Source organism: Mesocricetus auratus, unplaced genomic scaffold (assembly GCF_017639785.1).
Source record: "Mesocricetus auratus isolate SY011 unplaced genomic scaffold, BCM_Maur_2.0 Super-Scaffold_15014, whole genome shotgun sequence".
NCBI classification, from domain to species: Eukaryota; Metazoa; Chordata; class Mammalia; order Rodentia; family Cricetidae; genus Mesocricetus; species Mesocricetus auratus.
Genome location: NW_024429186.1, coordinates 56,886,776 through 56,892,780, shown reverse-complemented (window position 1 = coordinate 56,892,780; position 6,005 = coordinate 56,886,776). Strand labels below are relative to the sequence as shown.

The window sequence follows — 6,005 nt, the reverse complement described above, 5'->3', positions numbered from 1 at the left end:
CAACTGCCTGTCTCTTCCTCCCAAGAACTGGGATTAAAGGTGGGCAGCCACCACCACTATCCTGCATTCTTGCTACTTTGTTGACTGGCCATTTCTTGGTTGTCCCCTGTGTTTGCTTTCATACCTATGACAAATGCTTCAGTTGAAATAAATTGTTAAAAAAATTGCCAAACTTGGTAACCAATGCCTTTAATCCCACCACTGGGATGCAGGTACATTTCAGTGTTTGAGGCTAGCCAGGGATACATAGAGAAACCCTGTCTCAGAAAATGATGAATGAATGAGTGGTTGAGTGAATAAATTATCGCCACTATTATATAGTATTATCCTTGAGGCAGCCTTGGAAGATTTATCCTAACTTGGGACACAAAGGATGATTAAAGAAAATATAGGGTATTTTTTTCTTTCTAAATATTAAGAGCCTACTATGTGCCAGAGGGACAGACATTAGTGATGACAGCACCACCCCTTGTCCTCAGAGGGGCAGGAAGAGAAAAGGTTAATTGTTTTCATCTTTTGGGCGGGTACCCAGACTTAAAGGCTCTCTGGACCTTGTCTGCAACTTTTGTATAATTAGTATGTTTTATTAATAGCTAACAATCATTTAGTGGCAACAACAGCAAATTAGGAAGTTTAGACAGGTTTTGATCTTCACCTTCAGAAAGTCATTGAAGTGTTTTTGAAGAGGGCCTCATAGACTTGGATGGTCTATCAGTGTATATATATCTTTATAACAATGTACCCCTGTATATAAAAATAACAAGAGTTAAAATAAATATTTTGATATTAACTAATGCTCCTGCGGACAAGTAGGGGAGGAGAGCTCTTCTTTAGTTTGATGTCCCCCAAAGAAAGGAGTTTTCAAGTCATAGCTCCTCAGATTCTCAGCATTCGAAGTAGCTCATTTAAGTTGTAAGAGGCATTGAAATTAGAAAGGAATAAGAGATTTTATGTAATAGTTGGGGACTCCTCAACGGTGTTTGCTGCTTCAGAGCATTGGAACAGTCTCTTGCCCACACCAAGAAACTGGCTCTTCTAGATGTTTTTATCCCTGTGAGAGAAGACCATTCCACTTATACATTTCATTTAATGCATTTTGGTGTCATGCACCTAATAAGCTACCGATAATAGTATCCTAGTACCTCTATCTATCTGCTACTTTTAATAAAAATGTATTCAAGACAGTTCAGTTCTCTTAACCCTTGCCTTTAAATTCTGTGTAATTATTATGTTTATCAGCATCTGTGAACATTAAGTGGTAACAGTAAATTAGGAAAGTAAGACTTGGATTTGAACTTCAGTTTCAGAATCATTAAATGTTTTGAAGAGAGCCTTAGACTTCTGGAGTGTCACTTTAGTGTCCATCTGTGCGGCCGGCATTCTTGGTTGTCAATTTGACAATAATTGGAATGATCTGTAAACCAGAAATGTAGCTCAAAGCTGTGAGAGATGTTCTGCTGTGCTTGAAGTGGGTGATTCCACTTCTCATCCAGACCTTTGAAGTAGGAAGACACACCTCTAATCTGTGTCTTGAGGCAGGAAGATCATAGATTCTGCTGGAACCCTGTATAAGGACATGGAAGAAGGAAGGTTTGGCTATTTGCTGCTTGCCCTTGCCTTGCCTAACATCCATTTCTTCACTGGCATTGGAGCCAACTTTGGGATTCCAGCGTATACAGAAGACCAGCTGAGACACCCAGTCTCCTGGGACTGAGCAGCTACTAGATTCTTGAACTTTCTATTCACTGCAGCCTGTAAGTCATTAAACTCAATTCCACACCCACCCTCCCACACACATAAAGAGATTCATTCCAAAAGTTCTGTGACTCCAGAGAACCCTGAATAATGTAATCTCTATAAAAACATTGCAAGATAACTTCACAGGTGAGAAAATTGTTTGAACATTTTCTGGAATTCCATATTCAAATTTACAAGTGTTTCCCCAAATGAGGTTTTTGTTTGTGTTTGTTGGTTTATTTTTCTAGACTAGGTTTCTCCGTGTAGTCCTTGCTGTCCTGGAACTCACTCTGTAAACCATAGGAAGGGTGGGGCCCAGCATCCCTGCCTGGCTTTTTAGGGAGATGACACACAAGATTAATTCACAGTAGAAGCCTATTGCCTAATCAGCAGTTAGGACCTAGGGAGATGGCTCAGTGGGGAAAGAACTTGCCATGCAGTCATGATCTGGAGTTGGAGTCCTCTAAGGCAATGTGAATGCTGGGCGGAGGTGTTTGTAGAGGAATCCCAGGGTCATTGGTCATCAGCCTGGCAAAGAATGTGTGAGCTCTAGATTCAGTGAGAGACCCTGTCTCAGAAAAGTTAAGGTGGAGGAGGAAGACTTGCCACATCAACTTCTGACTTCTCTGTGCATGCTCATGCAGCAGACATAAAACACACAGGCGCCTAGAAGTTGCCAACACTTGGTTCTGATAAGGTTGGGAATGAGTGGCGTGGAGAGATTTTGCAGACTTGGCAGGATTTTGTGGTCAGTGGGCTGTGTGGATGTGTGGCTGGTCTTAGGGGAACAGTCCTTGTCTCACCTTCAGGTTGGTGTTAGCTGTGGGTCTTATATTGGTGCTGTTTGTCAGATTGAGAAATGTCATCCTAGTTTGCAGTCTCTTGATGATTAGAAGGTGTTTGGTTTGATTTCCTTAAATATTTTATTGGTATATGTTGAGATTTTGTTTGTATATGACATTGATTTTTTAAATTGAAAATTTTATATTCATGTCTCTCTCTCTCTCTCTCTCTCTCTCTCTCTCTCTCTCTCTCTCTCTCTCTCTCTGTGTGTGTGTGTGTGTGTAGGGGGGAATTCAAAGACCCAACAGTCTGTGTTTTCCTTCTACCATGTGCATTATGGGGGTCAAAATCAGGTCATCAGGCTTGGTGGCAAAGTTCTTACCTGCTGAGCCATCTTCCTGGCCCAATAATGTTTTATTTTTATTTAGATTTATTTATCATATATACCTTGTTCTGTCAACCTATATCTCTACAGGCAGAAGAGGGCACCAGATCTCTTTACAGATGGTTGTGAGCCACCATGTAGTTTCAGGGAATTGAACTCAGTTTCTCTGTAAGACCAGCTAGTGTTCTTAATCACTGATCTATCTCTCCAGCTCCTCCTCACCCATAACTTTTTAAAAAAGGCTTTTACAAGTTTAAATTTCCCTGTTACACATGAAATTTGTTGCCTTCTATAAGTTTTGTGTTGCATTTTTCAACTTATCTGAAAGTATTTTATTTTTATTACAAAAAAATCTATTTTGTGTGCATGGGTGTTTTGCTCTTGCATGTATGTCTGTGTTCCACACGTTTTCAGTCCCTGAAGATTCCAGACTAGGGTGCCATGTTCCTCTGGAACTGGAGTCATGGATAGTGGTGAGCCACCATGTGAATGCTGGGAACCAAATGTGGGTCATCTGTTTTCAAGAATGACAAATGCTCTTAACTCCTGAGCCACCTTTCCAGCCCTTCCTGGTTTTTGAGGGATAATTTAAAGTCACTGTTACCAGAGAACATGCTTCTCAGGATTTGAATTTTTCAAATGAATGTTTACTATGTTAAATCATATGTGTTTGTGTGTATGTGTGTATATGTGTATGTGTGTGTGTGTGTGTGCGCGTGTGTGTATGTGTGTGTGTTTGTGTTGGAGGGTGGGTGGGAGTGTATGAGGGTTCAATGTCTGAGGAGGCCAGAAGAGGGCAACAGAACTCCCAGAGCTGGATTTATGGGCAGGTGGTTAAGGACTGTCTGACATGGATTCTGGGAACTGAACTCTGGTCCTCTGCAAGAGCAGCAAATGTGCTCAGTTGCTGAACCATTTCTCTGGACTGAGTCCTGTGATTTGATTATTTTAAAACACATTGTTTATTTTAGCTTCATGCATAGATTTGTTCTGAGGAATCTTCTGTGTACATCTGAGAATGAATGTCTTTCTCCTGTTGTTGTGTAGTATTTTATTAGTATGTTAGCCTAACTGGTTTGTTGTGTTGTTCCAGTGTTCGCTCTTCATGCTGACACACTGAAGGTGAGATCTTGTAATACCTAACTTCTGTTGATGAACGGTCTGCTTTTTCCTTTACTTCACTAGATTTATTTCATTGTGAGCCTCTCTTGTTGGGTAAAACCCTATGTCTTCTAGACTGAGGTAGCGTTTGCCATCATGTGTTTGTTTCCAGTAACAGTTTTTGTCTAAAAGTCTTTTTTTATCTGATATCAGAGTAGTCAATCCACTTGTTTATGATCAGTTAGTATCTGTGACCTTGTGATAAAGATTTGAATAAGCCACTGAGGGAGGATGAACTCAGGAAGAGTTAAAACACACAATCACCTGCAGGCCTTACTCTGCGAGGTGTGGAAGAACATTCAGAAGGAATGTGGAGGGCCTGGTTATACATTAATGGTCTTTGGGGAGAGATGATGGAAATAGTTGACTTTACTGAATCTCTGTCCTTGTGATCCTGGAGGCAAGTCCTTTTTATCATTGCCTAGCAATATGATGCCACACTTTTGTGTCTCAGACCCAAGTGAGGAACGGAGAGAAAGGATCAGGATGAAAGATTTTTCACCCTTTTCTGTGCTCTTTAAGGTTGGTGCTGTACCTTAAGAGGCTAACACCGAGGGTAAAGGAACTCTCCATCAACCCCAGAGTATAGGCTGTCCACCTCCTCTTTATGTCCTATCTGGAGTCACAGATGTAAAAAGGAAAATAACGATACAGTGATTAAAAAAGAAAAAGAACATAATATTGCATGAGTTTATTTGGTAGAAGTAAATAAAGTGTAGATAGCAGCTTGGAAGGGACATTTGGGTGATCTAGCTAAAAACAGATTTCGTTGAGAGTAAAGATCAAAGGCTTTGTTGTTCATTTTGTCAGACCCCCAAGGAGAAGACTGCTCTGGAGATTCTAGAGGGTGTGTGTTGATGCCTGAAAGAGTCAAGCTCATCATTCCTAGGGATGTTTTTCAAAGAGCATTTTCTTTTTGAGCTCAAACTGCATTATTTTAACTCAAGATAAGAGACAGGAGGGAAGGATTTAAATCCCAAATCTAAAGGACGGTCGGTTTCTTCTGACCACTCCCCCTTTCCCGCCTCTAAGCTGCAGATCTGTTTTTCCTCTGCAGGGAAATGTTTTGTCAAACCCAGTGTATATAGATAAATCATTAACTTAAAGTCAGGGTAAAACCAACCCAGGTCATTGATAAGCTGTTGTAATTGGCTTTTTTAAAATGTATTTTGGTGGGTACCCTACTCAGCTCCCAAATAAATACATGGACATGGAGATTCATTCTTACGAATGTTTGGATATAGCTCAGTTTTTTTTCTAGACAGCTTTTCTAGCTCAAATTGTTCTGTTTCTCTTTGATTATGTTTTCTCACTGTGCTTTTTCCCTTTCTTCATTCTATATATTTTTCTTTACTTATTAGTCCATGGCTCACCCCTGGTGTCCTCCTGTTCTTTTTGTTTCTCACTCGATCTTCTCTAGGTTTCTCTTCCTAGTTATTCTCTCTGCATGCCAGCTCTGTCTGTCCTTTCTCCTGCCTAGCTATTGGCCTGTTCACTCTTTATTAGACAATTCAGGTGTTTTAGGCAGGCAAAGTAACACAGCTTTACAGTGCTCTCAAGGGTGGATTTATCCCTTCTTCATTGTGAGCTGAAGTGGTTAAGCAGGTCTCTTTAGAATGAGGTTGTTTCAGAACCTTTAATATGGTAACACACAGTGTAAATCTTCAATATTACTATGTAGCATTTTTCCATTGGAAATAGAATGCTTTTGGGTAATTCATTGAACTAAGTCCATAAGAAAGTTATTACCTTACAGCTAGGAGCAGACATGATATGGATTTACTTGAAGGTATATTTGTTTTAATGTAATTTAGTTAAAAAATTTGTTTCAGATTCAAAGCTGATTATATGTTGGTAAGTGGTCATTTAGGTTTTAGATCTGTGGTTGTATATAATTTTAAAGCTGATCACATTTTAGTCATAATAATCTTTCTTTTGC

The 6,005-nt window shown here is 39.9% G+C and overlaps 1 non-coding gene across 1 annotated transcript; it reads left to right on the top strand.

Annotated features, from left to right (window-relative positions):
- The first annotated feature begins 4,576 nt into the window (after nt 1-4,576).
- Nucleotides 4,577-4,696, top strand: LOC121139620. The gene has a single exon (XR_005876530.1). It is a non-coding gene; the product is annotated as a small nucleolar RNA SNORA26 (small nucleolar RNA).
- Nucleotides 4,697-6,005: the final 1,309 nt, after the last annotated feature.